General features: G+C 38.8%; 1 long non-coding RNA gene across 3 annotated transcripts in view; it reads left to right on the top strand.

Annotated features, from left to right (window-relative positions):
- The window catches only part of LOC107767553 (uncharacterized), a 29,267-nt gene extending 6,033 nt beyond the window's left edge, over nucleotides 1-23,234 (top strand). Inside the window, exons 3-4 of one of the 3 annotated variants that reach the window (XR_012702850.1) lie at nucleotides 5,166-5,252; nucleotides 22,513-23,234. This is a non-coding gene — a long non-coding RNA (uncharacterized LOC107767553). Of the gene's footprint in view, nucleotides 1-5,165; nucleotides 5,253-6,547; nucleotides 13,894-22,512 lie in introns of those variants that run through there. The other 2 variants (XR_012702849.1, XR_001643937.2) reach the window with 2 other exon arrangements.
- Nucleotides 23,235-24,415: the final 1,181 nt, after the last annotated feature.

Below are 24,415 nucleotides of genomic sequence, written 5' to 3'. Positions count from 1 at the left end.
CCATGCTTAAGCAAAATTTTTGATAATCTTTTATACTATACTCTTGAAGCCTGCTTGAGCCCATAAAGTGCCTTGTCAAGCTTGTACACATGATTAGGATATTCCTTGCTTTCAAAGCCCGGAGGTTGCTTGACAAACACTTCTTCATTTAGATAGCCATTGAGTAAGGCACTCTTGACATCCATCTGATGGAGAGTGAATTCCATGTAAGCAGCAAATGCTATGAGGAGTCTAATTGTTTCCAATCTTGCAACTGGAGCAAAAGTCTCATCATAGTTTATGCCCTCCTCTTAACTATATCCTTGAACCACTAATCTTGCCTTGTTCCTTGTAACTGTTCCATCTTCATCAAGTTAGTTTTTGAAGACCCATTTAGTACTAATTACTGATCTGTCCTTGGGTCTTGGTACCAGATGCCAAACTTGACTTCTCTTAAATTGATTAAGTTCATCTTGCATTGCATTTACCCAGTCTGCATCCTGCAAAGCCTCAGCAACATTTTTAGGTTCAATAAGAGATAGAAAAGCATTAAAAGCACAAAGATTCTTCAAAGAAGATCTGATTTTGATTCCAGAGGTTGGATCAGTAATTATGTTCTCAATGGGATGAGAACTTTGGTACTTATAAGGTTTCACAACCAGTTGGTTTCCCTTAGATGTTCCTTCAGTGTTTTGTTGCTGGGGAACAGGTTCATGGACAGGTTCCCTCAGGGTTTGAGGATCAGTTCCCCCTGTCAGGTTGCCCTGCGTAGAAGGACATGTTCCATCACCTGTTCCTTCCTTTGGTGCAGCTTCAGTCTGGGCTGTGGTTTTATTTGAGTTTCTAACCAGCCCAATTGCTTCATCTTCATGTTCCTGTCTCTCAGAAAGAATGTTAGTTTCATCAAAAATTACATGTACACTTTCTTCTACACACATAGTTCTTTTGTTATAAATCTTGTAAGCTTTACTATTTGAAGAATAACCCAAGAACACTCGTTCATCACTTCTTGGATCAAACTTACCTAGGGAGTCTTTACCATTATTGTGCACAAAGCGCTTGCATCCAAATGCCCTAAGATGGGATATGTTTGGCTTTCTCCCTTTAAGTAACTCATAGGGAGTCTTCTCTACAAGAGGTCTAGTCATGCACCTATTTATGATGTAACATGCAGTGTTCACAGCTTCTGCCCAGAAACTGTGGGGCAGTTTACTAGAAAGAAGCATAGTCCTAGCCATATCTTCAAGTGTCCTATTATTTCTTTCAACTACTCCATTTTGTTGTGGAGTCCTAGGATCAGAAAAGTTATGATCTATGCCATGTTCATCACAAAATTCAGCAAATTTAGCATTCTCAAATTCAGTACCATGATAAGACCTAATTGATGCAAGTTGATTACCTAGTTGTTTATGAGTTTTTCTAACAAACGAAGTGAACATGTCAAATGCTTCATTTTTAGATGTTAAAAACAATGTCCAAGTAAACCTAGAGTAATCATCAATAAGACCATCACATTTCTCTTACCACCTCTACTTAATGTTCTTATTGGTCCACAAAGATCCATATGGACCAGTTCCATCGTCCTGGTGGTACTTACCACTTTCTTGCTTTTTAAAGAGGATCTTACCTACTTCCCCCTTGCACAGGCATCACAAACCTTATCTTCCTTGAACTTAATGTTAGACAGTCCTATCACTAAGTCCTTGGAGACAAGTTTGTTGAGTTGACTTACACTGGCATGTCCAAGTCTATTGTGCCAAAGGAGGGGTCATTATCCAACACACTTAAGCAAGTGAGTTCATTTTCTAAAAGTGTGGATAGATCTACAACATATATGTTGTTCACTCTTTTTCCCTGCAAAACTATCTTGTCAGTGGTAAAATTTATCACAAAGCATTTGGTAGATGTGAATGCTACCATGTTTCCTCTATCACACAGTTGTGATACACTTATTAGACTGTACTTTAGTCCATCTATCAAGTAGACGTTCTCAATAGAATGAGAATCATTCTTGCCTACCTTTCCAACCCCAATGATCTCACCTTTCTTCCCATGTCCAAAGGAGACATTACTTCCTTTAAGGTCCTCAAGTGAAAGGAACTGGTTCTTGTTTCCTGTTATGTGCTTTGAGCAGCCACTATCCATGTACCATATTTGACTGCTCTCCTTCACTTGGACCTGCAAAAAGAAATCAGGGGTTAGTCTTAGAAACCCAAACTAGTTTGGGTCCCTTTCTATAGGCGAAAAGATGAACTAAATTCTTTTTAGCTCAACATGGTAGCCTATTTTTCTCTTGAACAAATTTTTTGTTCTTTTGACTTGCCTTTTCTTTTGCAGTGCATTCACTTTTATAGTGACCTGTTTTACCACAGTGTGTGCAAATCTTGTTCTCAAGAAGTGTGAGGTACTTGCTTTTAGGATCCCATTTAGGTACCAGGTTCCCAAAGCCAAGTCCTCTTCTGTTGCTACTATGATGCTCCTGTAGCCATGAAAGTGCATCGGAGGACCTGTTCCATTTACAAGTTCTGTCTAGCTCATGCTTGACTTTGCTTAAATCCTCCTTTAGGATTCTTACATGCTCATCCCTTTTATACAATTCATCTTTCATTTTTCCTATATTTTCTTCTAGAGTGAGTTGTGTGTGATCAGCTGTCTTTTTACCTATTCCTAATTTCAGTTTTAGATTTTCAGATCTAAGCTCTAGGACATTTGAGTCAAGTGCATAAACCTGGTTCTTCAAAACAATATTTTCATTTACAGTTTCACTAACCCTAAGTTCCAGGTTTTTGCACTTAGCCTTTAAAATCACACATTCTTTAGACAACCGTTCATTTTCATTGTTTACATCCTCTGATTCATCAATTAGTTCTAGAAGTAACTCAGATAACCTTTCTTTAAACAGCAATTTAATCTTGTCTTTGAGATGAATTACACTTACCTCAGTTTCCTCATCAGATTCTCCAATGGTCATAAGTTCTTGTTTATCCCCATCATCATCATCCGAGCTTTCATCTGAGCTTTCTCCCCAAGAAGCGACCATAGCCTTGGTTGATCCTTTGCTTTTATTAGGTTGAACCTGTTCCTTCTTCCTATTCCTTCGTTTAACTCTTTCCTTCTTCCATTCAATTTCCCATTGGGGGATAATTTTTGATGTGGTGATCAGTCTTTCCACACTTGTAGCATCCATTATTGGTTTGCTTATCAGGAACTTTTGATTTACTATAGCTTCCACTTCTTGAAGGACCCTTTCCTCTCCTCAAGTATTTGAAATCCTTAGTGATCATAGCCATTTCATCATCTTCAAGATCAGAACTTTCAGTGATTCTGAGTGCCTGGCTCCTTTTCCTTCTTTGGTACATCCGTTTTCATGGTTTATCTCCTAAGTTCATAAGCAGTGGGATTTCCAATTAATTCATCCTGTGGGAGGGTCGCAATGTTCTTTGATTCATGAATGGCAGTAATTTTGCTCTCCCAAGTAACAGGCAGAACCCTTGTCAATATTTTCTCGATTCTATCTTTGTAACGATCCGGCCGGTCGTTTTGAGTATTACAACCTCGTTTCCCCATTTACTTCTTAAATTGGGCTTTACAGTTGTTGTGTGACTTGTTGGGGTAATTGGTTCGGGTCCGGTGAGGTTTTGGAATGAATTGGAACACTTAGTTCCAAGGTTTAAAGCTTAAGTCATAATAGTGACCCGATGTCGACTTATGTGTAAACGACCTCGGAATTTAATTCTGATGATTCCAATAGCTCTGTACGGTAATTTTGGACTTAGGAGCGTGTCCGAAAAATTATTTGGAGGTCCGTAGTGGAATTAGACTTGAAATATCGAAAGCTGAATTTTTGGGAAGTTTGACAGGGAGGTTGACTTTTTGATATCGAGGTCGGAATCCGATTCTGGAAATTGAAATAACTTCGTTATGTCATTTATGACTTGTGTCCAAAATTTGAAGTCATTCCGGATTGATTTGATGTATTTCGGCACAAGATATAGAATTTGAAAGTTCAAAGTTCATTAGGCTTGAATTGGGGCATGATTTGTGGTTTTAGCGTTGTTTGATGTGATTCGAGGCTTCGACTAAGTTCGTATGATGTTTTAGGACTTGTTGGTATATTTGGTTGAGATCCCGAGGGGCTCGGGTGAGTTTCGAGGTGGTTTCGGACCATTTCTAGGCCATTCTTAGTTGCTGATTTTTGGCCACAGAGGTATGCATCACGATCGCGAAGAGCAATTTTGCTGTTTGGGCACTGTGAATCGCGATCGCGTAGAGGATAATCCTGCTGCACTAACCCGACTTTGGAAGCTTATATCTCGCAATCTATAAGGAATTTAGAGATGATCCAAAAATGAAAGTTGTAAACCTTGATGTCTAGATTTCAGAAATGTAAACAATTTGTCACTTTGAGTTGTGTACAAAAAGTTAGGGTAGATACACTATAGGCTGTCCGAGAAGAGTTTGGACATATCCGTTGCACAGGGCTAACTTTGGAAGCTTATATCTAGAAATCTGCAAGGAATTGGGAGATGAGAAACAAATGAAAGTTATAGTCCTTGATGTCTAGTTTTCAAAAAATTAAACCATTTGCAATCTGGAGTTTTGTACAAAACGTTATGACCATTATAGTAGAAGCTGTCTGAAAGTGCTGGGAATTTGTTCTTCACGATCGCGAAGCATTTTCCGCGATCGCGAAAGGCAAATTTTGGGCTGAAAATTTTTGTGCTTTGCAATCGCGAATAGTTAATGCCTCGACAGAAGATATATTTTGAGGTTTCGGCCATTTTTGACATATTTGGAGCTATGGAGCTCGTATAGAAGTGATTTTTGAGGCAATTTTCACCATATGAATTGGGGTAAGTGATTCTAACTCGATTTTGGTTAAATTACACGAATCTATTATTGTTTTTATCAACAAATTCGTGTTTTGGATTGAAAATAGTAGAAAAATTCATAGACTTTAATTGAGAATTTGAAGGCCGAGTTGTGGTCGGATTTGAGTAATTTTGGTATGGTTGGACTCGTGGTTGAATGGGGGTTCGGATTTTGTGAGTTTTATAGGATTCCGAGACGTGGGACCCACGAGTGATTTTTGGGGCGTAATTTCGGATTTTTGGAAAATATTAGTATTTTGATATAGAATTAATTCCTATAATTTTTGTGAGCTGAATCAAATTAATTGTGACTAGATTCGAGCCGTTTGGAAGTTATACGCGCATAATGGAATTTCTGGTGCATTGCTTAGCTTGCTCGACATTAGATTTGGCCTGTTCGAGGTAAGTAACTCTTCTAATCTTGGAGTTGAGGGTATGAACCCTGAATATATGTATTTTGTGAATTGTTGGGAGGTGGCGCACATGCTAGGTGACGGGCGTGTGGGCGTGCACTATAGAAATTGTGATATAATTATTTTTGTGGAATTTAATAGTTAAATAACTTTGGTATTTTCCATGCGATTTTATCGGTTAAAGAAATTGAGCTGAAAAGCATATTAAAAATCATGTTGAGGTTATGTGCCAGTATTATTGGGACCCACAGAGGTCATATTACTGTGAAATATTGTGTTAAATTGAAAATTCATACTCAGTCATATTCATTTCATTGCATATCATAACTCAGTTTTATGACTCTATTTTGATGCATATAAATGTTTTGGGCCGAATGCCCTATTTTACTGAAATGCCCGAGTGGCTTGAGAGGTTTATGACTGAGTAAGGCCGAGGGCCTGATTTGTGAGGATATTTATGGGATCAGACTGCACGCCACAGCATGTTGATATCGGCCGAGGGCTTGATTGTGAGGGTGAGTGTGCATCGGGGCTGCCCGCCTGCAGCATACTTTATTATTATAGCACGTGAGTTGTCCGTGCAGCATGTGAGTTGTCCGTGCAGATTATAGCGCTTGGGCTGAAGGAGCCCCTCCGGAGTCTGTACACACCCCCAGTGAGCGCAGGTACCTACTGAGTGCGAGTGCCGAGTGCTGAGTGACTGGGAGGCATGAGTGATTGTGAGGTATGCCCAAGTGGCACGAGTGACTGTGAGGTTTGCCCGAGGGGCTGTTTATGATTTTTATCATTGAGTTGCATCGCATTGGCATGCACACATGACATACAGGCATAAAGATGTATTTTTTTCCTCATGCTGTACTGCATCACATCATTCATGATTTTTACACATTTTTGACAGATGTGCATAGTGATGCATTTGTTTTTACACGGGTTATCCGGAAGGAAAATGAAACATCTTATTTATTTTTGACAAGATTTTGGGAGGAATTTAATGTTTTCAAACTATTCACATTTTTGGCAACTCCGGCAAAAGATTTGAGTTTTCACTGACGGGTTTGAAAGAAAGAACTATTATTTTGAAATCATGATTTGGCTGAACATTTTATCTCTGAGTTACTTCTGGTATTATTTGCTTATTGTTGTTATGGACTGTTGTGGACTATTGGTTTTGGACCCGACCTTAGTAGAAGCTCGTCACTACTTTCAACCTACGGCTAGGTTTGTTACTTACTCAGTACATGGGGTTAGTTGTACTGATACTACACTTCTGCACATTGCGTGCAGATGTTGGCGGCTATTGTTGCTATGCTCGATGGTTGCGGGACTTGAAGATATACCTGCGTTCCTGTTGTAGCTGCCTTTTGTTCAGGGTAGCCTTAGATTTATAAAAGCTCTGTTTATGTATTATTCAAACAGACTATGTATTTATTTCATTTTCGCTTTGTATATTCTATTCTTAGAAGCTCATGATTTGTACTACCAGTTCTTGGGGGATGTATGGGATTAAGATGTTTATTCACTTAAATTACTTTAATAATTGTTATTGGAATTGGATAATTGAAAGTTGGCTTACCTAGCGGGTTGGGTTAGGTGCCATCGCGACTAGTTGAATTTTGGGTCGTGACAAGGTGGTATCAGAGCTCTAGGTTCATAGGTTCTACAAGTCATGAGCAAGTGTCTAGTAGAGTCTTGCGGATCGGTATGATGACGTCCATACTTATCTTCGAGAGGCTACAGGGCATTTAGGATATATACTTCCCATCTTTTTTTCCTTATCGTGCGAGATTTATTCAGCTTGAGACATAACTCTTTGAATTCCTTCCACGTATTCGTATGCGCACATGAGCGCTCGGTATCAGCTGTGCATCGCCGGCTTGTAATTCTATGAATGAGGTTCAAGATGTGTATTCTGTGTTTTGGTGATGGGCCAGTCTGGAGGACTTTAGGCCAGGTTTAGACCGCATCTTAGTCTCGGTAGCTTCAGTTGTAACCTGTACATTTGGACTCATATGTCCGGTAATATCCCTATGAGTAAAAGTTGTGGCTCGATGAGCGGCGGAATGGCTTTGTGATGAGTATGATGTAAATGCGGTATATGTTAAGACGATTTAAATATGACGAGAAATGTTTCCTTGAAATGTAAAGGAAAGGCCATTGGGTGCTTGATTTTTGAATTGATGTGGCGTACAGTCTCCAGTATGAATGTTTTGAAGGATCTTTCACATTGTTAAATTTTGGGGTAAAACTAAATTCTCATGTCTAGTTAATGAGTTTGGACTCAGATAGACTAAGTGATTGCATAGTAATTGTGAATGCAAAAGGGTATAACAAGATACCAGATTGAGGCTAAGCAGGTGGATTATACCCTGCGGAGTAATCTACGTAGGAGTATTCCTTATGATTTGAGTAGAGAGTTTCTTTTCTGCCGACGGGGTGTATGGGTGGAGATTTGAATCTGAATCTGAATCTGGTTGAGAAAGTTGACTTGTGTGTTAGGAGGATGAATACGAGCTTAGCGGATGATTGAGGTATTTTTATGGTTGGCGTTGTATGAACTTGGAAAGAAGTTTCGTTGGAATGACTATGGCATTATGGTAGGAAGAGAGTATTGGTATTGTGAGTTATAGAATGTTTTAATCTATGGCTTTGAGCCAAGTGGGGGAGTCTACTATTGACAATTTAATTTCATGGTTAGGTGTTAAATTTTAATTTTGGTCTGAGGCATACTTGTGGGTTAGCTATGATTTGCAGAAGTTGAGATCGAGGATGACCCAAATAAAGAAATTTCTGGTTAAGGATTATATTGCACGTATGAGTATATGAAATTCGTGGGATAAGTGAGTTGTTATTGGTGAATGACGTAGTGCGCATGGAGTATGAATTTAATATGTGGTGTTAAAGTAGAGCTACTTCTTTGAGTGTTGTGGTGCTAGTAGGGCACATGTCTTTTGGCCCATTTGGGCGGCCCAATTAGATTTAAGCAAAGTGGGTGACTCCCGAGAGAAAATATTCCAGTGGGTTTGAGAATTATACGTAGCAATTGAGATTGTTTCCGGACTTGTGTATGGATAAAATCCGAGATTTGTGTTTGATGGTGCCTGGACTTGCGGAAATTCTATATGACTAAGGATTCTACATTTTTGTATAAGGAAGGTAAGAAGAACAATTTCAAATTCACATAAGGTATTCTCAGAGTGAGTATTATAGTTGTGGTATTTTTGAAGGTGCTTAAGAAAAATACAGTTGCTTATGGGCCGCATGGCGTTGTGGTTCTATACTAAGGTTTGTAGGGTGAGTTGTGGTTAAAGATCGTGGTATTTTAGCAAGAAGAAGTATCAATCTGAAGATAAATTCGGAAGGGACTCGGAGAAAAATAGGACAACTAGGTAGTAGGTTGGATCAATATGGTAATGGATAAGATCGGTTCTTTGGGTGCATATGATGTTGGGGTTTTCTACAGGTGCTTTGTGGCAATACACCTGGACTTGGCGACCTGCGTGGCTTGGTCGAGTTAGATTAATTTAGTTTTAAGGGCTTGATTATGTGCAAATGGATTCCAAAGTATTCTTGATGGTTTCTACCGGTGTGGAGAACGTGTTATGTATTGTGATTTTCTCCTGGAAAGAAGCAAGAGAAAGGGTTCTAACTAAAATGGTATGTAAATTATTGGTGACTCAAAGTTGATAATAAGATTCTTGTGCTTTTCACATTATGGCAATATAGATGTTATGTGTTGTACAAAAGCTAGATTTTCATGTACAAGGTGGCATTACAGTCGTGAAGAGGAGGTAACGAATGTTGGACAATATGGACGGTTTCAAATAGCTAGATGAATACTATTACTACTTGGTGTTGTATGAGAAAGGGGCGGACTTCAGAAGGCGCATTGTATTTTTACTTACGGATGTATAAATTAGTATTGCAGTACTCACATGGTTTATAGACTGCTGATATTCAAATTTTGTCAATTGGCACGGAAGAACTTTTAAAGTATTTCTCGTGGGATGATCGTGTATGAGAGAAGTGTTAGGCATTCGGGCAGTGGAGATGGAATCAAATATGATGATTCGCGTGTTCTATGGATTCAGAGATTGGGAGTTCCCAGGAGCAGATTGTTTCATGGTTGTGGACTGTGAAGTTGTGGCCGGAGCTAGCCAGGTGATAGAATGTGTTATGATTCAGTCATTATAGATTTTCGAAAGAATTTTTATCTATTTGTGGGTAACCCGAGTTGATTTGGGGGTCCATAGGTAGGCCCAATTAAGATGTGTATTCTACACCGAGCCGGAATGGTTGGCTTCATACTGCTATTATTGAGGGATGTGTCATTTGGTTGATGTTGAACTTATTTGTGTTCTCAAATGATCTGTGAGTTACTCCTTTATGCTACGAGGAGTAATGATTCATTGGTTATGTGCACAAATGGTGAGCTTTATAGTGGAAGTTGAGCGTGATGAATATTTGGGTATTGCATTATCGATTGCGTAATGGTTATGTTCTTTCAGGTTTTTGCGTGGCACTTTTTTTTGTCATTTGCCTCTCCGTGGTAATTGATTCAGAGCAGGGTGGCTCAGACTATATAATAAGAACCTCTTGTTAGAATCAGATGATGGTTCTACGGTATATGATGAATTTTCAGCGTTTCGTTGTGGAGGTACATGTTAATCTGGCGGGGCAATTCTCTCATTTGAGTCATTTTTTCCATGACTGGGTATATTTGAATTGTTGCGTATTGGTGCACGGATGGCACGAGTTGTGGCTCTGAGTTATATTGGTGAGGCATGTCTATGGAACAATTATGTTTAGTAATATAAGGTCATTGGACCTAGAATGGGTACTATCAGGTTTGATTTCAGTATATTCGTGAGTATAATATTGAAAGTCGGCTCAGAAAGGGATTATGGTTCTGGTTGGGGCGAGAGGGCTCCGTAACTTGTTGATCTGGTAAGTGGTCATGAAATTTCGCGTGTTTCTTTTATTATCAACAATGTACGAAGTTTTTGGGATGAGGTTTGGTTCGATATGGGTTTAATACTAGTATGCGGTTGGTTTTGGAGTAGTCATTGCGATCAAGAATGGTGCTACGAGCATGCGAGTTGTGTAATATGTTGGTTGATTATATCCGTGGTTATAGTTATAGCTCGATGCAACTTGTTCGGATTTATACGGTGTGTAAATGTAAGACTTGTGTCTTGAAAGAAATTCTAAAGGTTGGAAATTAAATTCCAAGGTTTATGGGCTAGAGTTAAATTAATGAATTCAGTTGGATTGTGTTGTCAAGCCTATATGGAATAGGGTGACGCGGGTCACCCCCGGGTACGTGTGTGGTAAGATGGAACAATGGTTTGATGGCTTGGAAACAACTCTTGGCACGTTCGAGGACGAACGTATGTTTAAGTGGGGGAGAATGTACCGGTCGTTTTGAGTATTACAACCCCGTTTCCCCATTTACTTCTCAAATTGGGCTTTACATTTGTTGTGTGACTTTCCGGGGCAATTGGTTCAGGTCCGGTGAGGTTTTGGAATGAATTGGAACACTTAGTTTCAAAGTTTAAAGCTTAAGTTAAAATACTGACCGGATGTCGACTTATGTGTAAACGACCTCGGAATTTAATTCTGATGATTCCAATAGCTCCGTATGGTGATTTTGGACTTGAGAGCGTGTCCGGAAAATTATTTGGAGGTCCGTAGTGGAATTAGGCTTGAAATACCGAAAGTTAGATTTTTGGAAAGTTTGACAGGAGGGGTTGACTTTTTGATATCGAGGTCGGAATCCGATTCTGGAAATTGGAATAATTTCGTTATGTCATTTATGACTTGTGTGCAAAATTTGAAGTCATTCTGGATTGATTTGATGTATTTCGGCACAAGATATAGAATTTGAAAGTTCAAAGTTCATTAGGCTTGAATTGGGGCATGATTCGTGGTTTTAGCGTTGTTTGATGTGATTCGAGGCTTCGACTAAGTTCGTATGATGTTTTAGGACTTGTTGGTATATTTGGTTGAGATCCCGAGGGGCTCAGGTGAGTTTCGGGGTGGTTTCAGACCATTTCTAGGCCATTCTTAGTTGCTGAGTTTTGGCCACAGAGGTATGCATCGCGATCGCGAAGAGCAATTTTGCTGTTTGGGCACTGTGAATCGCGATCGCGGAAGCCTTTTCGCGATCACGTAGAGGAAAATCCTGCTGCACTAACCCGACTTTGGAAGCTTATATCTCGCAATCTATAAGAAATTTGGAGATGATCCAAAAATGAAAGTTGTAGACCTTGATATCTAGTTTTCAGAAATGTAAACCATTTGTCAGTTTGAGTTGTGTACAAAGAGTTATGACAGATACACTATAGGTTGTCCGGGAAGAGTTTGGACATCTCCGTTGCACAGGGCTGACTTTGGAAGCTTATATCTAGAAATCTGTAAGGAATTGGGAGATGATAAACAAATGAAAGTTATAGCCCTTGGTGTCTAGTTTTCAGAAAATTAAACCATTTGTAATTTGGAGTTTTGTACAAAACGTTATGACCATTAAACTAGAGGCTGTATGAAAGTGCTGGGAATTTGTTCTTTGCGATCGCGAAAGGCAAAGTTTGGGCTGAAAATTTTTGTGCATCGCGATCGCGAAGAGTAAATGCCTGGACAGAAGATATATTTTGAGGTTTCGGCCATTTTAACACATTTGGAACTATGGAGCTCAGATTGAAGCGATATTTGAGGCGATTTTCATCATATGGATTGGAGTAAGTGATTCTAACTCGTTTTTGGTCAAATTACACGAATCTATTATTGTTTTTATCAACAAATTACTATTTTGGGTTGAAAATAGTAGAAAAATTCATAGATTTTAATTGAGGATTTGAAGGCCGAGTTGTGGTCGGATTTGAGTAATTTTGGTATGGTTGGACTCGTGGTTGAATGGGGGTTCGGATTTTGTGAGTTTTATCGGATTTCGAGACGTGGCCCCCACGAGTGATTTTTGGGGCGTAATTTCGGATTTTTGGAAAATATTAGTATTTTGATATGGAATTAATTTCTATAATTTTTGTGAGCTGAATCAAATTAATTGTGACTAGATTCGAGCCATTTGGAAGTTATACGCGCAGAATGGAATTTCTGTAGCATTGCTTAGCTTGCTCGACATTGGATTTGGCATGTTCGAGGTAAGTAACTCTTCTAATCTTGGAGTTGAGGGTATGAACAATGAATATATGTATTTTGTGAAATGTTGGGAGGTGACACACATGCTAGGTGACGGGCGTGTGGGCGTACACTATAGAAATTGTGACATAATTATTTTTGTGGAATTTTATAGTTAAATAACCTTGGTATTTTCCATGCGATTTTATGTGTTAAAGAAATTGAGCTTAAAAGTATATTAAAATCATGTTGAGGCTATGTGCCAGTATTATTGGGACCCACTGAGGTCATATTGCTGTGAAATATTGTGTTAAATTGAAAATTCATTCTCAGTCATATTCATTTCATTGCATATCATAACTCAGTTTTATGACTCTATTTTGATGTATATAAATATTTTGGGCCGAATGCCCTGTTTTACTGAAATGCCCGAGTGGCTTGAGAGGTTTATGACTGAGTGAGGCCGAGGGCCTGATTTGTGACGATATTTATGGGATCGGGCTGCACGCCGCAACATGTTGATATCGGCCGAGGGCCTGATTGTGAGGATGAGTATGGATCGGGGCTGCCCGCCTATAGCATACTTTATTATTATAGCACGTGAGTTGTTCGTGCAGATTATAGCGCTTGGGCTGAAGGAGCCCCTCCGGAGTCTGTACACACCCCTAGTGAGCGCAGGTACCCACTGAGTGCGAGTGCCGTGTGCCGAGTGCTGAGTGACTGGGAGGCATGAGTGATTGTGAGGTATGCCCGAGTGGCAAGAGTGATTGTGAGGAATGGCCCAAGTGGCACGAGTGACTGTGAGGTTTGCCCGAGGGGCTGTTTATGATTTTTATCATTGAGTTGCATCGCATTGGCATGCACACATGCCATACAGGCATAAAGATGTATTTTTTTCCTCATGTTGTACTTCATCACATCATTCATGATTTTTACACATTTTTGACAGATGTGCATAGTGATACATTTGTTTTTACACGGGTTATCCGGAAGGAAAATGAAACATCTTATTTATTTTTGACAAGATTTTGGCAGGAATTTAATGTTTTCAAACTATTCACATTTTTGGCAACTCCGGCAAAAGATTTGAGTTTTCACTGATGGGTTTGAAAGGAAGAACTATTATTTTGAAATCATGATTTGCCTGAGCATTTTATCTCTAAGTTACTTCTGGTATTATTTGCTTATTGTTGTTATGGACTGTTGTGGACTATTGGTTTTGGACCCGACCTTGGTGGAAGCTCGTCACTACTTTCAACCTACGGCTAGGTTTGTTACTTACTCAGTACATGGGGTCAGTTGTACTGATACTACACTTCTGCACATTGCGTGCAGATGTTGGCGGCTGTTGTTGCTATGCTCGATGGTTGCGGGACTTGAAGATATACCCGCGTTCCTATTGTAGCTGCCTTTTGTTCAGGGTAGCTTTAGATTTATAAAAGCTCTGTTTATGTATTATTCAAACAGACTATGTATTTATTTCATTTCCGCTTTGTATACTCTATTCTTAGAAGCTCATGATTTGTACTACCAGTTCTTGGAGAGATGTATTAGTTTTAGATATTTATTCACTTAATTTACTTTAATAATTGTTATTGAAATTGGATAATTGAAAGTTGGCTTACCTAGCGGGTTAGGTTAGGTGCCGTCGCGACTAGTTGGATTTTGGGTCATGACAATCTTCTTCAGAAATAATTCTTCCAAGAGACTTTAGTTCATTTGTCAATGTAGTGAACCTTGTGTACATCTCTTGAATGATTTCTCCTTCCTTCATAGTAAAGTTCTCATATTGAGAATACAGTAGAGTTCCTCTAGACCTTTTCACCTGAGGTGTTCCATCGTGAGCCATTTGCAGAGTATCCCAGATTTCCTTGGCAGTGGTACAACTTTGGATTCTACTATACTCATCTGGACCAAGTCCACAAACAAGCCACTTCTTGGCTTTGGCATTCTTCTCCCATTTCTTCAAGTCCTCAGCGGTGCAATCCACTTTTGTCTTTGGTACCTCTACTCCTTCAGCATTTATCTTTTTGGTAGCCAGTGTGCCATCTGTGACAATGTCTCATAGCTCATAGTCTTCTCCTATGATGTGATCTCTCATCCTGTTTTTCCTTCAGGAGTAGTACTGGCCATTGAAGAGTGGTAGCCTAGCAGTGGATTGCCCTTCCCAGTTTTCAAGTGGTGCACTCATCTTGATCTTCTCTTAAGGTATTAGCCTCTTCAAGGGTAACCTGCTCTGATATCAATTGATATTTTATATGTCAATGCCACACAAGAGGGGGGATGATTTGTGTGGTGTCCAATTTTCGCGTGCACTGATTATAGAAGGACCTGGTTCTTCTAATTGTTCCTTAGCCTACTGTTGCTGAAATAGTAAATGCGGAAAGTAAAGAACACAAGTATTTTTACGTGGAAAACACCCGCCTCAAAAGGTAAAAAAGCCACGACCTACTACTCAGTAGGATTTTCCCTAATACTTCACTAAATCACTGAGCCAAAACAACATTTACAAACACTCTTTGTAAACCTAAGGATTACCTCTAATCCCGTTGTGGCAACCAGCCTCTAACTGTTGCGACAACTTCAAGTTAACTCTAACTTGAATACTCAGAGTACCTATTACAATTGCTTCTAGATAAAGCTGAAAGATACAATTTGAAAACCACCTACTACAATTGAACTAGAATAAAAGACAGACACTTGAAAGTGGTTCTTCTATCTGGTTCATGTAGCTTCAGGTTCGCACACTTGAATTACATAAAAATTGCTTGCAAATTATCTTGCTATTTTGCTCTCAACTCACGTTTAACTTCTGCTTTTGTACGTGCCTGTAGAATGAGAACATCCTACAATACGTAGAGTTAGTAGAATAAGAAACAACTAGAGTTCTAATGCTACTCTTCCTTAGTGGAAGAGTTCTAGTTATCCTCAACTTCTAACTCCTTCTTTATCTTGGATAGTGTTCTCTTTGAGTAAGGAGTCCTTCTCCTTATCAAATATGCAACATTTTTGATCAGGAGATATCAGATATAACAAGTTAAGCTTATCTCCTTCACGTGCATTCCTCATGCTCGAATCTACCCGTGTCTGTGTACACAGGGGATGGACCTGGTTTATTGCCTGAGCTTTCTTTGTCAATCTTCAAAATAAAACTTTCACTTGGGCCAACATTATCCAAGTGAAAATCCATGTATCAGGAGAAAATACATAGCATACTTAAATAATAACCGAAAGTAATTTGAACACCGTTTGATCAACGAAAAATTACTTGAGAAGAAAGAGGAGCAAAGAGAATTAGAAATCTTAAACTCAAGCTTAAGTTCTTCCTTCTGGTGGAGGAAAATGTCACAGCCAACAAAATGACACCACATCAGCAATAGACCAATAGCAATTGCTCATTAAATTTAGTGATTCGGAGCTACTTTTGATTTTGGTACGATATGTTTATATATATATATATATATATATATATATATATATATATATATATTTACTGAGTAAAATTTTGGATGACGAAGATACTATGTAAAAATCCCTTGTTACTTTCCATTATGATCAAACTAATTGATCATAATGGTGCAACTTGCAGATAACAATAACATAGCCAAAGGGAAAAATGTCCTAAATGAAATTGAAAAGAATGCAGATGGGGGATGGATACAAGTTAAGTCAAAAGGTGCAAGTAGTGGACAAAAACCAACAGAGCAACGCTCCACTAACAAGCAGATTGAGAGATCAGACTTAATTAGAAACTCTGAGACTAGGTTAATCCATGAAGGTATGTCAACAAGTCATGGATTCAAAGCTCTACCTGAGGAGGAACAGAGAGTTGCAAATACTAAGCCTCCTGATGCAGGAGGTGGTACTAGATTAGATCAATGACCTGGTTATTTTGGAATGTTAGAGGGATCAATAAGAGGTATAAGCAGAAAGAGTTAAAGCAATACCTCAAAGAAAATCATATTAAAATAGTTGATTTCTTAGAGACTAGAGTAAAAGAAAATAAAGCATAACATATAGCTAGCAAGGTAGCTCCTAACTGGGAAAGACTTTCTAACTACAAAGATGAAAAAAATGGCAGAATATGGATGGTCTGGGATCAAAAAATGTATGCTATTCAATTTGTCAAAGAGACAGCTCAACTAATTCACTGCCATGTCACTGGTAGGCAAAATGGAATGAGTTGTTTACTTACAGTTGTCTATGGATTTAATACAGTTGACCAGAGGAAAGAACTGTGGGATGATTTGCAAGGCTTGGCTCCTAGAGGAAACACTCCTTGGCTCTTATGTGGGGATTTTAATGTTGTTTTATATCCCCGAGATAGACAAGGATCTCCAGTTACCTTAGCAGAATTACAAGACTTTACAAAATGTTACAACAATTTACTACTCAATGAAATTCCACGGAGAGGTGACTATTACACATTGCCTAATAAATAACAAGGAGTAGGCAGAGTTTGTAGCAGACTGGACAGAGCAACAACAAATAATGAATGGATGGTACAATATGGACATCTAACATCTATATTTGGAGAGCCCTTTATTTCAGATCATGTGCCCATATTAATACCATTTAGACCCCCCAAAAATAACATCAAGGTACCTTTTAGGTTCTTCAACATATGGACAGATCACATAAAGTTCAGGCAGATTATTGAAGAAGGGTGGTGAAAAATTGAAACAGGAGGTAAATTGAAAAGTGTATGGCTGAAACTGAAGCACTTGAAACCTGCTTTCAAACAACTCAATTCTGAGGAGTTCAAAGGAGTTGCTGAGAAGATCACCAAACATAGGGTCACACTGAAAGAAGTCCAACAAGAAATGCAAAACAATTATTCTGATTCATTGGTTGATCAAGAGAAGGTGTGCCTGCAACAACTAGAAAAGTGGTCATTGATAGAAGAAAGTGCAATGTAGTAGAAATCTAGAACTACATGGATCAAGCTGGGAGATTCAAACACAAAATACTTCACAGTTGTCATAAAAGAAAAATAGCATCAGAAGAAAATTCTACAAATCACTTCTTTGACATGAATGAAATTGCAAGATCCCAGAGCTATCAAAACAGAGTTTGTTGATAGATCCCTGATGGGATCAACTGCCACTACTTTACCTTGAGTCAACATGCTGGTGATGAGAAATGGACCTAGACTGTCACATCTTCAACAATTAGAATTGTGTGCCACAGTAACTGATACAGAAATATATGAAGCTCTATGCTCAATTGGAGATCACAAAGCTCTTGGAATTGATGGATTTAATACTGCATTTTTAAAAAAAGCCTGGCCTGCCATCAAGGATGAGGTGTGTGAGGCAATGAAAGAATTCTTCACCACAAGGGTCCTCTATAAAGCCATTAATTGCACTACACTAACTTTGCTGCCAAAGATTGCAAATCCAAATAATGTGAAAGATTATAGACCAATAGCCTGTTGCACAATGTTGTACAAACTAATTGCTAAAGTCCTGGCTGGGAGACTTCAAAAAGTCATGAGCTACATCATATCAGAGGCACAAACATGCTTCATCCCTCGGAGAAGAACAGCTTACAACATAATTTTGGCTCATGAGTTGGACAAATCATATAACAGGAAACGTATCTCCCCTATATGCATGATCAAGGTGGATCTACAAAAAGCTTATGATTATGTGGAATGGGCATACCTTGAACAAGTTTTGGAAGGATTGGCTTTCCCTGACAAGTTCATAAAATAGTTAATGGCATGTGTCAGAACAGTCAATTACATTATCTTGCTTAATGGGAAACTGTAGAACCTTTCAATGCTGCTAAAGGTCTGAGGCAAGGAGATCTAATCTCCCCTTTCCTCTTTGCGATTGCTATGGAGTATTTGAGAAGACTTCTCAATGAACTGAAACAGGATAGAAGATTCAAATATCATCCTAGATCTGGGAAACTACACATTACTCAAATGAGTTATGCTGATGATTTACTACTGTTTGCCAGAGGAGACACAGAGTCAGTGAAGAGGCTACATGCTTGTTTTATAACATTCTCAGCTGCTTCTGGGCTACAAGCTAACTTAGCAAAAAGTGGTATATACTGTGGAGGAATGGAAAATAAAGTTAAATAAGAAGTTTGTCAGTTGCTGGGTTACTCTCAAGGACAACTTCCCTTTAAATATTTGGGGGTTCCACTGGATACTAAGAAGTTGACTATGATACAATGGCAGCCACTCATCAACATAATAGTGGCAAAGATAACCTCGTGGATTCAAAAAAGTTATCCTATGCTGGAAGGGTACAACTAATACAGACAGTACTATTTGGAATTCAATGCTACTGGGCTCAACTCTTCCCTTTGCCAGCTAAAGTGATTAAAGTGATTGAAACTTATTGTAGAAGTTACATATGGTCTGGGGGAAATGAAATCACAAAAAAATCTCTCATTGCTTGGGACAAAGTCTGCTTACCTAAGTCTGTGGGAGGCTTGAATCTGAGCAACCTACATGTGTGGAATGTTGCTGCTATTGCCAAAACATACTGGGACTTGTCTCACAAACAAGACAAGTTATGGATACATGCCTTTTACATCAAAGAGCAGAACCCAGAAATCATGCCTATACCAAAGACTGCAAGCTGGATGGTGAGAAAAATCTTGAAAGCAAGGGATGTTATACATCAACTCCAAAGACCACTGGATGCTAAGAAGAGTGCTATAAAACAGATTTATCTCTAACTGATACCAACCTACCCAAAAACTAGCTGGAGAAGTTTAATATGTCAGAATGCTGCTAGACTCAAAGCTATTTTCACTATGTGGCTGCAGTGTCAAGGGAGATTATTGACTGTGGAAAGACTTAAGAAATGGGGACTTAATGTGAATGATACTTGTGTACTATGTCAATCCAATCCTGAGACAAGAGACCACTTATTTGCTGAATGTAATTATGCTAGAAAACTATAGGGAAGACTGACTCAGTGGACACAACTTCAGAACATAAAGTGCAGTATATGGAATGAACACCTCCAGTTTGTTTGTCAATACTCCATGGGGAAAACTGCACCAGCTAAACTCCTTAAGATGATCTATACACATGTACTGTGGAGGGAAAGGAATCACAGTGTCTTTGAAGGGAGTACAAATGATCATACTAGCCTGGCGAAGGAGGTTGCCTGCATGTGCAACTTTAGAGCAAATGGAATTGTAAAGTGTTTGGTACAACAATTATTCTTCTAGATGGGATCTGTTGATAGGAATATGGTTTAGGTACTTTGGTAGTCATAGTCTTTCTGTGTACCTCGCTTTGAGATCTAGCTAGCTGGGAGTAGTTAAGCTATGCTTTGTAATGTTATTACTGGTGATTAATGATAAATTTAATTACCAAAAAAAAAACTAATCCATTGTTACTAACCAGGAAGCGCCCCTGTTATTTATTTATTTATTTATTTATTTATAGTTATACACATTTAATTTGTCTACTCTTCTAATGCTCTTCTTCCTTTTTAAGAAAAAATAATTTATTTTATTGTTAACTGATAGTGCCAATTATTTATCTAATTGTTGGTTCAGCTAGCTAGTTGAGGGAATTGAATTCCAAATGCTCCAACTCCAATCAAGAGTAGTGGAAGCAAAAACATTGATTCAAAGGCAAAGTCTGAATTTAAAGCTTACGAGTTTGGGATTCTAGTTCTTTTAATTGATTAGGGAATTGAAATCTCGAAGGCTCCAACTCCAATCAATAGTAGAAGAAGCAGTGTAATTGATTCAAAGGCGGAGCTAGAATTTGAAGCTTACGAGTTCGAAATTCTAGTCCTTTTATGTAATTGTTGATTCAGTTAGTTGGATTAGGGGACTGAATTCCTAGGACTCCAACTCCAATCAAGCGTAGAAGAAGCAATGTAATCTATTTATAAACGGAGCTTACGAGTTTGGGATTCTAGTCCTTTAAGTTATTAGGCTTTAAATTAATAATTTTTGCAAGTTCGACTTGTCGAGCTCGTCCAAGGAGATGTTGGGGATTGCACCTGGCAGCCGCGTTCACTCGTCATAGGATGTAAACACTGTCAAGGGCTCAGACACAGAGGACAATGTTGGTGATGATGTTACGGGGCCCATGGCTTTGGTGCATCTAGGACCTAATAATGATGTGCCCGGAGCTGCTGATGGAGGGTACGCTGAGGAGGAGGACTTCGACTGACAGGGAGTTTTCTTTTCGCCCTACTCTGTTTTACATTTTTATATGCATCGGAGACTATGCATAAACTAAGTGTGGGGTAGGCGGAATACAACCTGTGATGTTTGTATATCCTGTAACAATTTGTTTTAATTCGTTTCTTTTATTAGTTTTACTTAGTCTAGTTTGTTTAAAATTTTTTTTTTTTTGAAAAGCTCGAACTTTTCTCGACGATGGATCTGTTGGTCAATTTTCTTGAGGGATAAAGTCCGATTAAAAATACCATAAAGATTTTTTTTAGGATAGTTAGGTTGTATCCCTTGGTTTTTCTTTGGGCGCCAGTTCTTTTCCAAGGGTGTAGCTCGAACCGGGTACTTTATTTTTTTTTAGGTGTAGTATAGGAAGAAACTGAGTTGCTCGGAGCTACCTAGTGACATGTTTGATGCTGGCACATTAGGCTATGACATATATTCTATCTTCCCATGTATTTGGTTTGTATTGTGACGTCTAAGTAAAATAAATAGCCTATTTTGTGACGCCTTTTCTCAGTTGTTTGACTTGTATGCCACATAGTGCAATATTGCTTAATTTTTCTCAATTATATGTGCTTTCTTGACTTGAGAGTTGAACAAAACCGTCGTGATTGAGTCATGTGCAATGTGTGTGTGAAGATTTGTGATCTCCTGTGCTATCTTATGTAGTCTAGAACTTGCCCCGTGTGTTAATCGAAGCGAAATTGTAAGTTGTACTAATAGAGGAGATGACGTAGGCATTTCTTGCTTGATCATAGATGTGCTTGTCACAACAAAAACAAAAAATCCGTTGCTAGCCCCTTTGAGCCTATAGACCTTTTCTTTGGCACCCACATTACAAGTCATACCCCTATTTTGTTCTTAATTTGAGATTGTTGAACCTTTACCTCCTAAGGCACTTAGTCGCTAAAAGAAGTAAAGTAAGAGATTGGGGGGTAGCTTTCGAATGGAACCATGGAAGGGCCCTTTGGTGCACAAAAATTGAAATCAAAAGTCACTAGCCGATGAACTTTAATGTATGGAGTGTGTGAAGAAAAAAAAAATGATAGTTCAAATAATGTAGAAAAATACACACCTCCCAATTTTACTAATTTGTACTAGTGGGAATATAGAAGTGCTTAATTGAAAAGAGGGCTATGTGCATATGGTTTATGGCAAGTGAATTGGTTGAGAAGAAGATGTGCTTGATTTGTAAGTGTAGTGTATTAAAGTGCTTAGGAGGGTTAGTCACTATTTCTAAATGTATCATACCCGTCCCTTAGCCTACATTATAACCTTAAAGTCCTAATTGATCCTAGATTTGGCTAGATTAAATTAGTAGAGATGTACACTACGGGCAAGCTTATGGTACGACCACGTGATGCATATGAATTCTTTGTAAGAGTGAGTGAATTTTGTTCAATTATGTGATGTCCTTAATTTATATTCAAAAGCATATTTGAATGTGTGGACTAGTCTATATTCACTCTTTTGTTTGTTGGTAAGGGCACATGATCTCATGAATGATTGGTAATGTTGTAAACTTTCTTGTTGGGTGAGTACTCGAGTTGAGGATGCTTAGTGGTTACAAGTCGGCTTTTGAGGTTAGGTGGTTATAAATAGGTTGTTGGAATTGATTGAATTGAAATGTTATACTTGGGCATGCTTAAACGGGAAGAATGTGAAATTTTATATGTTCATGCTTGTCTGCCGGTATTGATCATAGTCAAGGGTAGAGTGTATGGTTAAAAGTTGAAGTACTCCTCTATAGTTGAGACTTGTACGTAGTTGGGGGTATATTTGATAGTCCCATTGCTCGAGGACGAGCAAGAGTCTAAGTGTGGAGTGCTGATATTTAGCTTAACGTATATATATTTATATGTATATCGCCTCATGTTTTACTCTTGTTTCGTGGATTTAGGATGTAAAATGTGTTGATTTATATTAATTTGAGGTTTTGTGATGTGTAGGAATGATACGGGAGCAATTGGTGGCGAAAGGTGCGAGATTAGAGCCAAAACGGACGAGAAAAGAAAAAATGGCGCCAGAGGCAGTGTTGGCAAATTGTTAGCGCTAGGCTGGGCGCTGGTGGCGTGCATTTTGTCCAACTTTGCCCGGGACAAGGTTATTTCGGCCCTAGACCTACCCAACACGTATAAAAGCAAGATAAAGCTTATTTTTAGAGGGTAGACGCCACTTTGAAGGGAGAAGACATACGAGAAACATTCGGGAGTGAAGAGAACTCAGTTTTCTTCATCTTTTCTTAATATTTTCAATTATCCAAACACTTATGAAATTGTTTGCTATTATCATGAGTGGATAAAACCCATAGTTCTGGGGTTGTGATTTAGCCATGAATATTGTTGTTTAACGTTGACTTAACCTTGATTACAATTCACTAATATATGGTTGTTTCTTCAATTCTGTGATTAATTGCTTAATTGTCTGGCCAGCAGTTAGGTTCTATTTACTATCTATGCTATGCTTGGGAAAGCCATGTTTAGATTAGAGAAGAATTGAAGAGAGCATGATCTTAACTCTTAGGGGGCCAGATTTGTGGTTAGAATAGGAATATACCTAGTCACTGTGCTTAATTAAATATTGTAATCTTAATGCGTTATTAATAGATTGATTCCATAGGAATATAAGCGTTAATCTATTCTGAATAGGCGAGTAGTACTTCAGGAGAAGGCTATGATAGCAATTATCAATTAATTAGCAACCATGAGTGAATTGTATGAAAGGGATAGTTAACTAGAACACAATAGAATTGGTGAATCGATCACAACCCTGAAATATTTGTCTCTACTGAATACACCACAATTATTTTGCTACTTGATAATTTAGTTACTACTTAGAATTATAGTTTAGTATAATCACATTCTTGAACTCGAATTTGGCTTGACTAAATAACAATCTTTGTGAATTTAGTGGGTAGTTGATACAAGTCTTTGTGGGTTCGACACTCGACTTATCATTTTATTACTTGTACGACCACGTATACTTGCGTGTGCATTTGAGAGTGATAGAGACCTTGTCGAAGGGAGCCATGATATGGTATCACAACTTACCCTAATTCTATTGACTCATTTGCTATGCTTGCACACTCTTTCGTAAAAGCTCATGCCGGTGGCATCAAGGTCAAAACTAGGAAATCAGACTTTTTCAAAGTCAAACAAAAGGAGAACGAGATGCTCATGGGGTTTGTGTCCCGTTTTCAAATGGAACGAGTGGATCTGTCGCCGGTCGCTGATGATTGGGCTGTTCAGGCTTTCACTTAGGGACTCAATATTCGAAGCTCGGTGGCTTCACGGGAATTAAAGCAAACCTTGATAGAATACCCTACCGTTACCTGGACCGATGTACACAATCGGTATCAATCGAAAATCAGAGTCGAAGATCATCAACTCGGGGCACCTTCTAAGTCTATATATCCTGCCAGGACTCTCGATAGATCCAAGAGGGACATCGATCGTGAATCAGGATCAAACGGGGATCGATATCAGCCCTATAATGGAGATCGAAGGAGCAGTGGGTCGGGGAGGAACCCCGTAAGAAATGACAGGAGAAGTGATCGAGGTCGAAGCAACCGGGGACTCATGACCAATAATTGCTTCGACAGGTCTCTCGGGCCTAAAGAAGCACCGAGGCTATCAAAATACAACTTTAATATTGATGTTACCGCCATCATATCTGCTATCGGGCGCATTAGTGATACCAAATGGTCTCGACCTCTACAATCTGATCTAGCTCAAAGGGACCATATGTGCAAATATCATGGTACTCACGATCATAGAACGGAAGATTGTCGACAGCTGAGAGAAAAGTAGCCTGTTTATTCAATAATGGATACCTTCGAGAATTCTTGAGTGA

This window comes from Nicotiana tabacum, chromosome 19 (genome assembly GCF_000715075.1).
Source record: "Nicotiana tabacum cultivar K326 chromosome 19, ASM71507v2, whole genome shotgun sequence".
In the NCBI taxonomy this organism is placed as follows: Eukaryota; Viridiplantae; Streptophyta; class Magnoliopsida; order Solanales; family Solanaceae; genus Nicotiana; species Nicotiana tabacum.
This window is presented reverse-complemented; position numbering and strand designations above follow the sequence as displayed.